Source organism: Epinephelus fuscoguttatus, linkage group LG2 (genome assembly GCF_011397635.1).
Source record: "Epinephelus fuscoguttatus linkage group LG2, E.fuscoguttatus.final_Chr_v1".
Lineage (NCBI taxonomy): Eukaryota > Metazoa > Chordata > Actinopteri > Perciformes > Serranidae > Epinephelus > Epinephelus fuscoguttatus.
In genome coordinates this window covers 42896441-42913552 of record NC_064753.1, presented here as the reverse complement: position 1 = coordinate 42913552, position 17112 = coordinate 42896441, and the positions used below count along the sequence as shown (strand labels likewise).

Here is a 17112-nt window from a genome sequence, read left to right as displayed (position 1 = left end):
TGATCTCAAGTGTGCTGGACCAGTTAAAACCAATAACCTAGCACCTCCGAATATTTCCCTTTCTTTAAGTGTAGAGAAGGACAAGCACATTCCGTTAACATTCATCCATTTAAACAGATGAAAACAGTCTGAGATGTCTTTCAAAAAATGTATTAATTTTCAACAATATGCCTCAGTTTTTCCTCATTCATTGAGTCAGTCTACTTCAGATCCGAATGCCAGAATAAATGTTGTGCGTTTCTACTAACAAAAGATACTTTACATTTGTATATTATCATCAGTCTCTCCAGGATGTTGCAACGATATGTCCCTGAAAATTATACCCGATATTTTTCAGCTATGTCTCAATACACAATATATATCTTGGTATTTTTAAATCTTCTAAAAATGGTTTGATTAATGCTAGGACTGGGAGACAAAATGTAACATGACAATATTTCTGACCAAATACCCTGTCTTATGCGACAAAATTGTAGGGACGAGCTGTTGTTGACCTTTTTTTTTCTTTCCAGAAAATATAAACACAGTGACATATCTGATCAATAATCATCAATGTGAATGTAATGGCTTAGTGCGTCATGGCAAGTATTAAAACAAATCGAGAATTCTGGTAAGTTGATTAATTTACATCACTGTACTTAAATGCCGCCTTTAAAATGTGTGGAAAAACCCCATTTATGCCATACCCTGATACAACGATATCCAAAAAGACGATATAAAGTCACATATCTCGATAAAGATATAATAACTTCATATTGCCCAGCCCCTAGATCACAACAGTTAATGCAAATTCAGCCGATCCCTGTGATTCTCAACCTGTTCTCATTTCAGAGACGTCAAATACTGTGACTTGGTCAGACACCGACTGGAAAAGTAATCTACTGTAAGTAATCTTTTGTAGGCGGTATAATGCGCCACTGGGTGACGTGGGTTTGAAATGTTGCTGGAAAACAATGTAACTTAAGGTGCTGGAAAGTTCCTGTAGGGCAGGTGGGAGGGGTAGTGAATGAGTCCAACAACATCGGACTTTCACCCAGGAGCCCGCTGTTTGTTGCACAAGGAAATAAACAGAAATACAAGGTGTTTTAGAGATGTAAGTATATTTTGAAAAAGACTGTTTGCTTCTAATGAGCAGAAACTGTGTATTTTGATAAAATACAATGCATGTAACTATGTAAGAGGCGTAAACTGACATGGCGTCCCAGAATATCTACAACAGACACATCCGGGATACCTAGTGCACAATATGTAGATGTCAGAAGTCCACTGAACAAGCTGCATGTGACAAGTTAGGAGTGAGAAAATGTTGGAATTCTGTGCAACCTTGCAATTTTGTCCAACCACTACAACTTTACTTCAGATTTGACTATTTAAAACTGGTTTGTCCTTCAGCCCTGTTTCTAACGGCAGCAACATCTGGTTGTCAGGGCTCAGCTGTTGATGCCCCCACTCCTCTTACCATCACAAAAGGATTCTAATTCTATGGGAAACACTGAGTGCTCATAATAATAAGCCCTGAATCTGTGCAGTTTCATTGCAAAAACACCTTCACATCACAGCATGCAGTGCAGTTATTTAAAAAAAAAAAAGCTTCTGTGAAGAGGGACTGTAATATGTAGCAGATAAGATGATAATGCTGTGGTTATGTTAAGGCGCAAACCACTTGGTTATGGTTAGGAAAAGATCATGTTTGGCTTAAAATATTCGTTTATGGTGGCACAATCCTGACTGGAAATGCAGTGATGTCCAAGTTAAAAAAACAAATGCTTTTCATGGCTCTGAAACACAGTGACAGCTCACAAACAGCACCCACATTTGGTGACTAAAAATCCACTGGAAAGTAGTGATGACCGGCTAAAAGTATTTGTTGGTTTTGAACAGTGGTCTGCAGCTTGGCAGGCATTTCGCCAAGGTGACACGCCATTCAACATCCCCTCTGGCAACTGAGCTGCAACTACTCACTGTCATTATATCTTTCCATACATTTCCACCCCTGTACAGTACTGCTGGCATCACCTCACCAAACTGAAGTGGAGGCTGTAGAGGAAGCAGGTTAAGTTATCACCTGCCTTACAAACTATTTATGAATCACAAGTTTTGAAGGTGCCTTAGCTACATTGTTTTAAGATAGAAGTCTGATACAGGTTTTTTTGTACTAAAGCGACTGTTTGGCAACATTTTGCACTGTGTTCAGTGTCTTTAAAAAGGACCACAGTCAGGGGCGGGCTGGCCATAGGGAGGTTCGGGAGTATTCCCGAACGGCCGGCCTGTTCCAGGGCGAACTGGCCGGTGGTCGGAACGTTTTTTTTTTACCCCATAAAATGCAGCCGCGGTTGAGAGCAGCCTGCCCTCACAGCCGCAGGTGGCAGCAGCACAGAGTCAGACTGAGTCAATCTAATATTTTGCATATTAAGGGGGGATATGAGCGGTTAGCAAGCACTGCCTCCATGGCCCTATCATCCCAGACGGGTCAGGCAGGCCCGACAAACCCAACCGGACCCGCGGGTTTGGGATGAAAAAATATGCAAAAGACTCGGGCCGGGTCGGGCCTCTGGCTTTCTTTTTTTCGGGCAGACAATTAGGCTAATGCTGGTGTGTCGGCTGCGTCGGGTCTGGGCTTAAAAACCCGCAGGCCGGGTCGGGTCGGGTTGTAATTTTCAGGCCCATTGAGAACTCTAGTTTGTGTTTTTGGATGTGTTCAGGGCACACAGAACATTGAAGGTAGCCTATCAGCAATGTTACACCATACGTGCATAAATCATTAATCTGCTTTATCAATTAAAAATACAATCCATACTGGCTGACCAGAAAAATGCACAAATTTCTTTACTGCAAAAGAAAACATAGCCTATTTCAGGAGAGAGTCTGTGTTCAAAGTTAAAAAGATAATATTGGAATATATAGGCTATGCATCCTGTTTTTCTGTTCTGTTTCTACATTAATATATAACCATTTTTACCAGCTCAAGAAAAATACATTAAAGTGAGTAATTCATTTACAGTGTGTGTGTGTGTGTGTGTGTGTGTGTGTGTGTGTGTGTGTGTGTGTGTGTGGCACTTTTGTTTTGTTGATTTTTATATTGTATTTGTGTTCTAACACTGTGAATTCTTTGCTATTCTTTGCTGTTATTGTTATTATTAGCTGACAAGGCCAGTGTCAGTCGTGGAGTTGATGCAGAGGGACAGGATAATGCCAGTCATAGGAGTGAGGAGGAGGAAGAGACGGATGAGGAGGGACAGGAGAAGGAGGAGGAGGAGGAGAAGGAGGAAAGTGGAGCAGGAAAACAGTGCCAGGTACAGGTACAGGTGCAGTGTGCAGGACTGGGTTGGCAATAGGTCTTTGCATAGAATTATATTATATTCAATACACTCTACTGACTGACTAATCTGTGTGTGTTGTGTTTAATATCATTAGATTGTTTTTTATACTGCAAATAAAGTATTCGTGTTAAAATTACGGTTCCACTTGCGTCCGTTGTGCGATCAGAAAAAAGGCCTCTCCAAATCAAGCTCCCGGGCTGAATTTCAACCCCAGCCCGCCCCTGACCACAGTGAGTGTTCATTGTTTTTTTAAAAGAACTGTGATCTGGTCTGGGTGGAGAAGCTTCTGAACTCGCATTTATATGAACTATCTACTTAACTTGCTCCTAAAACCTGGCACCTCGTGGGCCGGATTGGATCCTTTGGTGAGTGGTTCTGGCCCGCAGACCGTATGTTTGACAGTCCTGCTTTAAAGTAAGGAAGAGCAACTCAAAGGTGTCATGATTATTATTTTCTGAATTGGATGCAATTTCTATAGTTGAGGGCTGATTTGAGCCACTTACACAGAGCTGCTGGAAACGTTAGCATTAAAAAGTTTTACAAGGGCCAGTGGAAAAACCAAAGTTGTCCATGAACGAGATTTATCTCTCTGCTGTGGCAGTAAACGCAGCACATGGGCTCGCCAGCAGCTGTGCTGCATTCACATCTTAAATGTACACTATGCAGAATAATCCTAAAAAACAATGTATAGACTCATAAAAGGTAATCCCTCTCACTCATCACTTAAGAGCCCACAGGAGGAATGTCATGATGTATTTATCTGCCCTGCCCTCTGCCTGCATTTTCTTATTTTCTAATTATTTCCCTGTGTTTGGGACGTTCCTTGGGGCACAGGTGAAGCTGGGACTTTATATAAAAAAGTAGCGGTCAGGTGCAAGACCGCACGCATTTCAAGAGGAAGCTTTGAAAATTGCAGATACAATGCTGAAAAAGTGTAAATATAGTGAGGAGAAAAGCCAAATGCAGTGATTCTAGGGTTGGCTTGCATTTTTACTTGAACTGGCAATACTCTATAAATAGTAAATGACCATTCCTGCATAGTACACCATAAGCGGCATGGTTACACGGCGGCTGTTGCTCAGAGGTAGAGCACTGTACTAAACCCCAGTTGCTCCTGATGGCTGTTCATTGGTGTGTGAGTGTAAGTGAATGGTTACTGAGTAGCAGGTGGCACCTTGTATGGTAGCCTTGGCCACCAGTGTGTGAATGTGTGTGTTAATGGATGAATGTGACATTTAGTGTAAAAGCGCTTTGAGTGGTTGGAAGACTAGAAAAGCGCTGTACACGTGCATCCATTTGCCTATCCATTTACGTCTATGAATTGACATTCCCCAAAGGACACACATTTCGGAGACCCTTGAGTAGGGTCGCAAGCCCAGCTACGACAACAGCATCCACGCAGTAACTCTCAAAGGGCCATGAATGTGCTTCTGGTTCTTATCATTAAGTGATTTCTAAAGGGTTGTAGATGCTTTTATCTTGACTTGAGGACTACTGTTATACACGCCAGGCCTCTCACTTACGCTTGCAGTTGGTTGAGAATGCTGCAGCCCGACTTTTAACAGGAACATGCAAGACAGCACATTTCCCCACACTGGCCTCCCTTCACTGGCTCTCTATATGTTTTAAAATTGATTTTAGATTTTATTGTTTACCTACAAATCATTAAATGGACTAGCTCCAACCAATTTCTCTCAACTTTTACAACTACACGTCCCATCAAGGTCAGTCAGGTCTGCTGACCAGCTGCTTCCTGTTGTCCCAAGATCTAAGTTCAAGGATTACGGAGTTTGCATCTTTGCAGTTGTAGCCTCCAAACTCATGTTTATTTGTTTTTTCCTTTTTTTTTCTGCGACTAAGCAACCAATGAAATCTTGCCAACTAATGACCTCCTGGTCGACTAACGTTCAGTCGGCTATTAGGGTGCAGCCCTATGCTCAAGTACAGTTTTATTGGCTGCTTAATACCATCGTTGACTTCTGACTCCTCTTAACTGGCTGGTAGGGGCCACAAGTTTTTTTGGAAATTGTTTCGGTTAAAAGAAACAAGCCTTTACGTCTGTTGCACCTCTGTTTGCCTCACGCTGTCTTACCACACTGGGAGCTTTTCAGAGGCAAAGCGTTTTGCCTGCCAATTTTGTAGACTTGCAGATTTTTTTGATTTGGTTATTGAATCCTGATATTTGTGCTTTTTCTAAGTAAGCAGGCCACAAAGTTTAGGGTTTTTTGTCTGTTTTAATTGTGGTTGTTATTTCCTACTTTGCTGTGCTTTAACCTACAAATTAAATACCGTGAAAAGTCCTGTAATAAACAACATGGATCAAAGATTTTGGGCCGTCCTGTAGTTATTAAAATACATTGATCCTCACAAATACATGGTATCTGTATTTTACATTCAGTGCCTGTCGCAGGAAAAATCTATCTGCTCTGTGCAAAAAGAGAGGCATGTATTTTTATTAGCTCCTGGGACGCGTCTGAAATGCACTGCTGGAATTACAGGAATTATCTAGAGTGGCTGCCTGGAAGAAATCTGCACTCTACTGAGTGCAGTTTTGTAGTTTTTAAATGTGCTTTATAAATAAATTTGGATTAGATTGCATAGAGACCATCAGAGCTCCACCAGATTCCCTATCTTTCCAGCAGAGAAAACCCAAGTCTGACACATGATTTTCATGGCTGGTTAGCTCTGATTACCAGCTCTACCTCACTATCCATGCTACAGTAAGCGGTGATAAGTCAGCGTTCACTGCATCACACAATACATGGCCTCTGTTGAATATTTTAAATATTCTCAGAGGGAGGGTTCGAGCAGAAGGAGTTTTTTGAAAGGAAGTTCACTTCCCTATTTTTTGTTGCTTCTGCTGACCACCTGCAGTTAACTTCTCATCTTGGTGCAGTGATGTAGAAGTGTACTCCAAGGTGTCATCATTGCACCATAGTAACACTGTTGGGTGTTGTTTATGGGTGCAGCAGAACACACTTTAACCACAGCTGTGCAGCAATGCGCTGATTTCCAGCTTGTTGTTCTTCTAGTTACCTCGTCATGCTGTCTCATGCTGTTTGTCTGCACTGGGGTTAGAATTCCTGTTGCCAGTAACACTGAACTATATGGCATTATGTGAGAGAGTGTGTTGGCAGGTCACATCTATGATTAATCCACCGTGACATAAATACACACATTTCCAGGAGTGCCCGTTTTGAAGTCACATCATACTCGTCTTTCAAGGGTGGTTACTGGCGCTGGCACTGTCCTGTTAATGCCAGGACTCCTAGGTGCTGTGCTGTCACTGTGGGTTTACCTGACGTGGGTGTGTGCTGAAGATTCCCCTGACAGTATGCAAGTTTGACTAATCCATTTCCACCCCTGAACGCCTCACCCAACAAACAAATCTCTTCTTTTATTTGTAGAGTTGGTGCGATAAAATGTAATAAAAGCCAGGAGGATATAGTGTTACACAATCAAACAGCCTTGCAGTAATATTATACTGATACAATAAAGTCCCTGTAAAGTGGGTTTAAAACAGAAAGTCTAGTGTAATATCAGATAAAGAGTTCTGTGTGTTGCAATGAATTAATTATTGAATGACAAATAAACGTCATGAATAACAAGCATGTAGAAAAACTCCAAAACAATGAAGTCATTACATAAAAGAATTCATAATCTGTTAGAGCCACAGCGAAGTCTGTAAAAATCAATTTCTTCCTGATTCATTTTTCAGGGGGACACTGTGAAATGATGTTTTCTAGTCCCTGCTGCATTTATGATGTGCATTTTTTAAGCGTTAGCAGGCTAGTTCCCCGTCGTGCGTGTAATGGAATTTCAGTAAAGATAACAATGGAGCTGACGGGGCCAAAAGTCCTACAAAGTGCAGCAAAAGAACAAAAGCCAGTTCATTTTCTATTAGCAAAATAAAAGGCATTAGTATTGCCAGTTTTTCTGCTCTTTAATAATTTATTAAACAAGTATCTAGGGTGAATATTTGCCAACAGCTCTTTCATAACTGTCAAACAACTGTGTGATCTTTATTCTCCTTTTTGAAGTCTCCGTCTTTCAAAGAGTAAACAACCCTCCCTGCCTCACTTCATACGTCTTCTCAGCTTTTGTTACTCCAATCTAACTCAATTTTTAGTGATTGTGCTTTTGTTTGACAGTTGTTTGAACCATAAAAGCCCTGAATACCTGTTCTCTCAATCTGATTCTTACAAATCTATATAACACATCTTAATCTAAAACCATTTTCTCATATGAACTGCGGATAATGTTCGAAGAACCAGGTCTGGACGTTGTAGGAAGTTTCCCTTTCACACATGTAGCACATAAGAGGAGGTTGTCAGTGTCAGAAGCGTTTTCATCTGACAGGAAGTACTGCATCTGGTTTGGTGGTTTAGGTGAGGTAGCATTGGGTAGAGCGTGCAGGAGGAAGGACCAACACACTCCGACCTTGACACATGTCGACATTTGGTCATGGACTTTTCATATCTAGATACAACGTGCAAGATACCCTGGGGTTGTTGACGGTCTGGGATGCCGTGTCAGCTTCTGCCAATGAAATGCATTGTCTGATTTCAAAATACATTTCTGTTTTCACAGGAAATGTACAGTTTGCATACACTATGTTGGTACAACACCGCAAATTGACATTTCTTTCCTTCAGCAACACATACACTTGGTTGGATTTAGGAAAAAAGAACAGCGTTTGGCTTTCTAATCATGCAGGAGGTGAACACCAGCCTCCTGGGTGAAAGTCGGTGTTTGTTGGACCCATCCACCACCCCTCCAACTCGCCCTACTTGGACTTCCACCACCTTAACTTTTGTTCTTGTCCTGCCACGTTTCCCCCTGACACCGCCTGGCGCCGTTAAACAATAACGACGACCAGCTGTGTATCATGATGACGTGTCTGACACCAGAAGTCACTGCCCAAACGCTGTTTTTTTGAAGTCTTTAGAGTGAGATCGGGTTGGCAGGACATGACACTGATTTCACAGCAGTCATGTAGTCAGTTCATATTTTGGTTATGGACAACAGAGTCTCTTGCCGCTCCTTGAATTTGTTTGACGATTTCAGCTTCAGCTCTCACCGACAGAAGTTCCTGATTATTTCTACAGTTAGACATTTTTTGTACAAATGACCCTTCTTCTTCCCCCTCGGATGTTTGTTTTCTTCTGGTTTTGTGCGACCCACATGATTGAAATGTCACACATCCACACACTTGCTGTGAATTCCAGCAAGAGAGTGCTGCAGGGATGACGTTTTTGTTTGTAGGCCGACACAGATTTTAGCATCGCCCTGGTTTCCTCATCAAAAGTCCCATGAGACTTTTCCACTGGATTTTGTATTACTGCAGAAAATAAGCTCTGTGGCAAACAAACGTTTGTGATACTTTCACGATTTGTTCAGCAAGATAATCTTCACAAATGAACACCACCTTCATGGTTTTTGAAGCAGAACAACCAATGCTCCACCCAGCTTGGTCTTGGAAAGGTGCTGGAAACATCAATAAGTCCAGACTGGTAGATTGGTTACTTTTACCAGCCTGTCCATTGTTGCCTTATCTATGCTCTGATGAATGTCTAATAGACAGAAAGCTCAACAATAAAGTGAATTTTGAAGCATAAATGCAATCACGAGAAGTTAAGCTATAAACTGCACTACGTTCGCATGACTTTAACGTCACCACCACAGTCAGGCTGTAAAGCCATGGTTGACATAATAATGTTCTATAGCCTGACGCCTGAAAATCTCTAAAGCTTGTGTTAACCGACCTTATTTCAGACATATAACAGAAAACCCATTCAAAAGACCCACTGACTTCAAGATGAGGGAACAGGGAGTACCAAAACGCTAACTCATATCCAAGTTCCAGAACTGATCCCTGCACCACTCACACGTAGGCTCATTCAGACATTACACAGGCTTTGTACTCAGGAGCTGGCAGGTTACAGTACATTTAATGTCCAATCCAACTGATTTAGACATTTACATTCTCATGCAGAGTTCCTGAGAGTATCCAGATAATTTCAGGTTTGCAGTGAATGAGTGAAAGAAGGCTGAAGTGAGTGGATTTTACTTTTTTTTTTTTTGTCAAAGAGTGGGCAGTTTCCGTCATTTCATCTGTGAGCTTTTCTCTTTCTGTTGTTGGTTTTTCTCACTGGTTTGAAGTGGGATGGGGTCCAGTGTCACGTGATGTAACGTGCTTCCATGCACCAATCACAGTTAAAGGGATAGTGCACCCAAAAATGAAAATTCACCCATTATCTACTCACCCATATGCCGAGGGAGGCTCAGGAGAAGTTTTAGAGTCCTCACATCACTTGTGGAGATCCAAGGGGAGAGGGGGTAGCAACACAACTCCACCTAATGGAGGCTGATGGTGCCCCAGATTCATACATCCAAAAACACATAACTGAAACCACAAAATATCTCCATACTGCTCGTCCGTAGTGATCCAAGTGTCCTGAAGCCCCGACATAAAAAGTTGTTTGGAAAAACGTCATTTGAACTCTGAGAAGCTCTGACTGCTTCTCTGTGCTCCGTGCTCATGTGTGCGCGCTTGCACACGAGACCAGAGAAAGCACGTGAACACGCATGAACGCGGTGCCCATGTCTCACTGTCTTGCTCAAGCGTGCACACGTGAGCGTGGTGCACAGAGAAGCAGTTAGAGCTACATGCTACAATGAGGCTAAAATAAGAGTTCAAATGACGTTTTTCCAAACAACTTTTTATGTCGGGGCTTCAGGACACTTGGATCACTACGGACGAGCAGTATGGAGATATTTTGTGGTTTCAGTTATGTGTTTTTGGATGTTTGAATCTGGGGCGCCGTCAGCCTCCATTAGGTGGAGTTGTGTTGCTACCCCCTCTCCCCTTGGATCTCCACAAGTGATGTGAGGACTCTAAAACTTCTCCTGAGCCTCCCTCGGCATATGGGTGAGTAGATAATGGCTGAATTTTCATTTTTGGGTGCACTATCCCTTTAAGCAACATTTGGGCCTGAATGTTATTTTTTGGTGACCCACAACTGAACAGTCCTGATAGAAGAGTAGCTGTTTTTTTGACTATTAACGTCTTACTGAGGAACAAATATTAGGATGTTTTGAAATCCAGATTTTAACATTGATTGCTGCTTTTGGAAGTAATGAACATTTAACGTTATGGAGAAATACCAGAAGTCAAGATTTCAGGGACTTGAATACTTCTTGGTGCATGATTGAGAACTTTGTGGGAACTTTGGCCCTTTTTTCAAAATAAAAAACAATGACATATTCAGCAGCATCAAATCCAAGTTCTCATGTTGGCAGTTGTCTCAAAAATGGCCCTAAAAAAGACAATTAATTAAAATTAATGTTTTAAAATTATTCAGCTTAGTTGGATTTTTGTGTTGACCCAAAGGAAATTAAAGAAAGTGAGAATAAAGTGGAAAAATTAATGCAACATTTTTGAGGGCTGAGGCGCCGATGCTTTGAGTAAAAACCTAAAGAGATATAGCGAACGTATCAGCAAGTACTGAGCGAAAGTCGGAGGGATCTGGTTAAAGGGATAGTTCAACATTTTGGCAAATTCGCCTATTGCTGTAATCCCTATAGTCATATGAGTATGTACATTACCTTTAATTGTCAGTGCGTGCTGTTCTGAGATCAGTGGGACAGAGCTGCTCGCTGAAATGAAGGTGAACGGTACAGGTCCCTCTCTCCCTCAAAACTAATCAAATACACCACCAAATGACTCCAAAACGCTCTAGTGGACAACACATGGCTTGCGCATTCCCCACGCTATGAAATAATAATGTATAATTAAGTAACATTACAACAAGCAAATACTCAGAACTGGGCGGCACGGTGGTGTGGTGGTTAGCACTCTCGCCTCACAGCAAGAGGGTTGCCGGTTCGATCCCGGGCATGGCAGCCCTTCTGTGCGGAGATTGCATGTTCTCCCCGTGTCAGCGTGGGTTCTCTCCGGGCACTCCGGCTTCCTCCCACAGTCCAAAGACATGCAGATTGGGGACTAGGTTAATTGGTGACTCTAAATTGTCCGTAGGTGTGAATGTGAGCGTGAATGGTTGTCTGTCTCTATGTGTCAGCCCTGCGATAGTCTGGCGACCTGTCCAGGGTGTACCCTGCCTCTCGCCCGATGTCAGCTGGGATAGGCTCCAGCCCCCCCCCGCAACCCTCAAGAGGATGAAGCGGTTAGAAGATGAATGAATGAATGAATGAAATACTCAGAACTACTTTCTTGAGTAAACCACTGGTCGGAGTGACACAGTGCGCAGCTGAGACAGTGCCATAGTTATTGCTTGTAGCCATTTGCGGTATCGTCAGCTGGACGCACCAGAAGGTTTGAGGAAAGTTTACAAGTATTTTTGTAAATCATGGTTTACACATGTATTGTAAAAGGTTGCAGTAACAAGCCGAAGACATGGAGCAAAGTGAAGTTTCACGTAGTTCCAACCAGTAATATGGACAGGATGAAACAATGGCTATTTGTGCTGGACATCGACCCCCACATGCCTGTGGAAACGGTCTGGAAAATGTTTGTGTGCTCCTGCCATTTTTTACCGGAGGACTACGCTGAAAGGATGGAGCGCAGAAGCTCAGGAATGGTTCAAACTCCTTTCTTGAGAGACACTGCCATACCATCTGTCGGCATCACAAAACGAGCAGACGTGGTAAGTGATCATTGTGTATTTTGCTCAGCAGTCTCTCTGCTCTAACGTTACCTCCATGTTGAGTAACATTAGCCTACAACCCAAGCATGGTAAATAAGGCTAAAATGCAAATGTTGTTGTGGTTATGTTAAGCATAAGTCCTTGCCCAGAGCATATAGTGAAGTGACTGGCATTACTTCTGGGAATAAGCAGACTGCTAGGGAACATTTTATGTTGTTGTTCCTTCAGGAGTTGTGGTGATTTATGAGTGTGGAGTTTGCATGTTCTCCCTGTGTTCCGGTGGTTATTTTGAGGTGTACTCTATATTTATATTGCACAGGTGTACCTAATAAAGTGGCCAGTAAGCCCCACATTTACACCCCCGGCTCTGGGTCTCCCCTCAGCCCCTGGTTGCTCGGCAGCCTCAGCCTCTCTTCTTGCTCTCTCTTCTTCCAAAACCTGTAACTCTTCCTCTGTATATTCTGGCTTCTTCTCAACAAACTTGTTGTTTTGATGACGGGAGTAACTGCACTAAACATACGCTGTTTGAAATCACTCCGCCCAGCAAGTACTGTATGTCTGGAATGTAGTTCCGGCTGTGCATTTGGCTTCAAAACAACTCTGTCTTGTAATATTACATTATTATTTCATAGCGTGGTGAATGTGTAAGCTACAAGTTGTCCACTAGAGCGTTTTGGAGTCATTTGATGGTGTATTTGATTAGTTTTGAGGGAGAGAGGGAGCTGTACCGTTCACCTCCATTTCAGCGGGCAGCTCTGCCCCACCGATCTCAGAACAGCACGCACTGACAATTAAAGGTAATGTACCTACTCATATGACTATAGGGATTACGGCAATAGGCGAATTTGCCAAAATGTTGAACTATCCCTTTAATTGAAACAGGGCTACGGTCTGCAGACTCTGGAAGCTGTCACTTCATTTGACACCTGAACAATAACCTCACTCAACAAAAGCTGATTTATTTCCTTCAAACAAAGGAGAAGGCGGGAAATCGAAACGCAAGTCCGTCCTGCTGTGACCCATCAAGGTTAACCGCAGAGCCACCTTGACAACCTACCATTATGATTAATATCAGTCAGTGTGTGATTGTGCAACTTGTCATGGTAGCCAGTAGAAACTCATTAGTCCCATTTGACTCATAGAGACGAAACCTTTTGGGCTTTAAAGGACTTCTTGCGTCTGCTGGGGCTTTATGAGCTGATTTCTTGCAGGTAACTGAGTGAGTGCGTGAGAATGAACCATCAACTGTGTAGAAACAGAGTAAAAGAAGAAACACCTGAAGCTTTTTTGGGGGCAGCTGTGCCAAGTGGAGCCAACTAATTCATCTGTATTAACATCCACATACGCTTCTCTTGATGAAAGACATAGTCAGTATAACTGCACTCTTGTAAAACTACTCCATTATAAGTAAAAGTCCTGCATTCACAATCCAGTACAATGTATTTAAATCATAAAAAATAAATGTACTTTTCCCCATAAAACTACTTCTATAAATGTCCTTGATTATGAGTGGCTGGTTCAAAACCATTGTAAAATACTCAGTATTACTGCGTCAGCTATTCACCTATTATCATTTGGGATGCAGAGCTAAAGAGTGCAGCCACCAGCTGAAGCATTTATTCATCATTCGGTCAGACCGGTCAGAAGTACGCAAAGCCGTCACTCAGTAAACACACAAAAACCACAAATATGCCGTGAAAGAAAGGAGAGCCTACTGGATGGCAGTAGCTCAATTAATAGGGACATCTCCATTTAATGCATGTATAGGTCCTGTTTATGAATTTCCCCTTAATAAAGTATATCGTCTTCTCCTTCTTCTTCTTCTTCTTCCTCCTCTTCTTCTACTTTGTTTTCAGCAGTAATCAGTCAGTAATCCAACTGCGTGTGCTCGCTTCATACCTGTCATTGTTGCTGCCCAGTCCACCAACCTTTTATCTCCATCCACAGTGGACAAACTACACCAACGATCTATGGTAAGTTAATGATGTAACTGTAGGGAGCTTGCACGTAGGAAGAAAAAGGACGGACCCGCCTGTGTACGTGGGTTCATGAGATCAAACATATATATACATATATGTATGCAGTATATTACGATATTCCTTCCCCACTGTGTTTGTTCAGAAGATAAAAGATATACTTTTTATTAATCCCTGAAGGGAAATTGAGTTTTTTCACTTTGTTGTCATAGACACAGAGGCTCCAAATACACACACATGCACAAACAGGACCTATACATGGATTAAATTGGTCCAGATGGGGACGAACTGGAGACCCTCTGGTTCCCAGTGCTGAATGAAGCAGTTTCATGTTACAAATCAGTGTTTCTCTGACACTGTTTGGCACATTGGAGACGACCGCTGACCAAACACCTGCTAATGTGTGCTCAACTTATTTTTCCTGATAACTTAAGGTCCAGATGTTCAGGAGGCTTTTAGTGGGAGTGGAGTTATCCCAAGAGGTCTTTTCCTCTCCAAAGCAAACAGACCCAGTGATTTAAACTGGTAAAAACTCAGAATAAAGCAGTTTCATATTAAAAAATCCGCGTTTTTCCGACGCTGCTTGTTGCGGAGGAGCTGCTAACTACAGTGGCTGACGTGAAACCGTGAATGATCCTATCTGGAGCCAGTGTTTGGTTTGTCCGTTCTGGTCTACTGTAGAAACATGGCAGTGCAACATGACGATTTCCGTAGACGAGGACCTGCTCTCTATGTAGATATAAACGACTCATTCTAAGGTCACGAAAACACAGTGATCATTATTTTTGGGTGATTATACACTGAAGAAAACATACTTATATTAAGTTCCATTTCTGCCAATATATCCCCCTGAATAATAAACACTGGACCTTTAAGAAGTTCGGAGGTGAAATGCTTCTTTGTTTCTGCTGCTAACAACTCATGGACATCTGAACATGACAAGGAGCCCCAACTACACACTGATTTTCTCTTTTTAAAAGGTCACAAAACAAAAAGGTTGAGAACCATTCGTTTGACTTTTAAAAGTCTAGTCTCCAAATTGAGTCTAAGTACAATACCTGAGTAAATGTTACCTTTCCACCACTGGATACTGTATAATTTTGCAGCTATTCTCATCTGAATCTGCTTCCTTCCATCGCATACACACACAAATATGTATATACACACACCAGTGTGGTATTAGAGTGTTTGTAAATACTAAAGCTTGCCTCTGGCATCTCAGCATCCCCCTGACTTAGACTCCAGCATCTCATGAAGCCTGGCGAGCTCACAGAGAGTTACCTCAGTGTTAGCTCTCACTGCTTGTATTAGCTACTCCATACCTGGAGAAAAGGGCACACTTGGCACCCGCACGCTGACCTACTTTTCACCATAAAAGCCTGACAGCCTCTGCTCAGCCTGGAAATGACTTGTTCTCCACACGGAGGAGGAAGGAGTCTTTAAAATCGGACAGTCTGGCCCGGTCAGCAGAAAAAGAAAGTTAAGGGATGCTGGATAAAAAGAGCAGGAAGGAACAGTGAGCAGAACTGTGCAGCAGAATGATCTTGTGATCTTGAGTCATGGCAATCTGATTTAAAGTCACTCTAATCCTTCACACCTCCTTCCCAGCTCCCACTCTTTTCTTTCCATTTAGCACATTTTACACTTCCATTTTAGGCAGTTGCTCCAGTCTTAACCTAGAAACAGTGCGACAAAGATAAAAACTTAAATAACATCAGAATTTAACAAGGACTATTACTGCACCTCAGGAGCATGCGCACCATGCGTAATGGGTTCACTGACACTGAGCTGCAATCGACCAACAAATAATATGCTGTATTTTGTGATCATTCATTCATGCTTGCATCAGTTTGTTACTTTATCTTTGTCTTACTTTGCTGCTGTTGGCAATGAAAGCATTAGTTTAGTGGCGAGAAAAAGTGATTTCCACCGCCAACCATCGAACAATTTCACATGCCACATGTGATTGTGGCTTACTCTGGTCTTTTAAAATTCATCAATAAAAAGAACAAACTTTTTAAGAGCTACATCGACAACCTAGGTGATGCAGTTAAAGAATCTTATATAAAATACAGAAATAAGCTCAGTCATGTAATATGAATAAGTAAGCAAAGACACTGAGCTTCACAGGGTGTTCAAAAGCAAGCCTTGAAGGTGCACAATAAAGTCATCAGCCGGGGTTCACAAAACCACTGTGCTTCCTGACAACAAAATCCAACACCATGCCAGCGTTGATTTAGACATTACTGTTAATAGTTTCAGTAGTCATTTTATCTCTATAAGTGAAAATCTCTCAAACATAATAAGCCAATATCAATAAGACAATATCTTCAAGGTGATCATTTGAGTTTGTTCTTTTTGATGCCAACTGACAGAATAAAGTCTCTCAATTCATTATGAACATGAACAGCTGACATATACATATATATACATATACATACAGCTGGTACAAAGTAAAACTGTAGCAAAATTCTAAGAGCAACTGTTAATGAAATTGTGGAGCCTTTTGTTTACTCTTTCAGTATCTCTTTACTTTGTGGGGTTGTGCTTAAAATGACAAAGATTGCCAGAATTGTACCAGTCCTTAAGTCTGGTGGTGAAAATGACGCACACACCTACTGACCTCCAAAGTGCTGACGAGAACTATGTATAATAGATTTAGCGATTACTTAGATAAATAAAATATTCTTGTCCCATCACAGTTTGGCTTTAGAAAAAAAGAAGCACTGAAAAAATCAATGACACTAGGGACTTGCGTTTGTATAGCGCCTTTCTAGTGTTCCAGACACTCAAAGTGCTTTTACACTACACGCCACATTCATACACAGGTGGCCTAGTCGACTATGTAGACTGTAGGAGCCAGGGATCAAACTGCAGCTCTTCTGATTCTTAGATGACCCAGTCTACCTCACGAGCCACAGCTGCTCCTTTGATACTATTGACTTTGAAATTCTTCTAAACTTGAGCATTATCAAGAGGCAGAGGCACAGCTCTCATTTAGTTCAAGAGCTATATGTATGAGGGGGTCTGCCCACTGGTCCGACAGCCCATTGTTCCGACCATATTAAACCCATTGTTCCGAAGTCCTGTTGTTCCGAAATCATCATGATGCCCTGTGGTTAAGGTCTGGTTAGGTTTAGGCACAAAAAT

General features: G+C 42.0%; 1 protein-coding gene and 1 long non-coding RNA gene across 4 annotated transcripts in view; one reads left to right on the top strand and one right to left on the bottom strand.

Annotated features, from left to right (window-relative positions):
* The window catches only part of tspan4a (tetraspanin 4a), a 246999-nt gene that overhangs the window by 113485 nt on the left and 116402 nt on the right, over positions 1-17112 (bottom strand). The gene's annotated exons all lie outside the window — the stretch shown is intronic.
* The window catches only part of LOC125901047 (uncharacterized), a 115076-nt gene continuing 111810 nt past the window's right edge, over positions 13847-17112 (top strand). The window contains exon 1 of the long non-coding RNA XR_007450929.1: positions 13847-13959. This is a non-coding gene — a long non-coding RNA (uncharacterized LOC125901047). The remainder of the gene's footprint in view (positions 13960-17112) is intronic.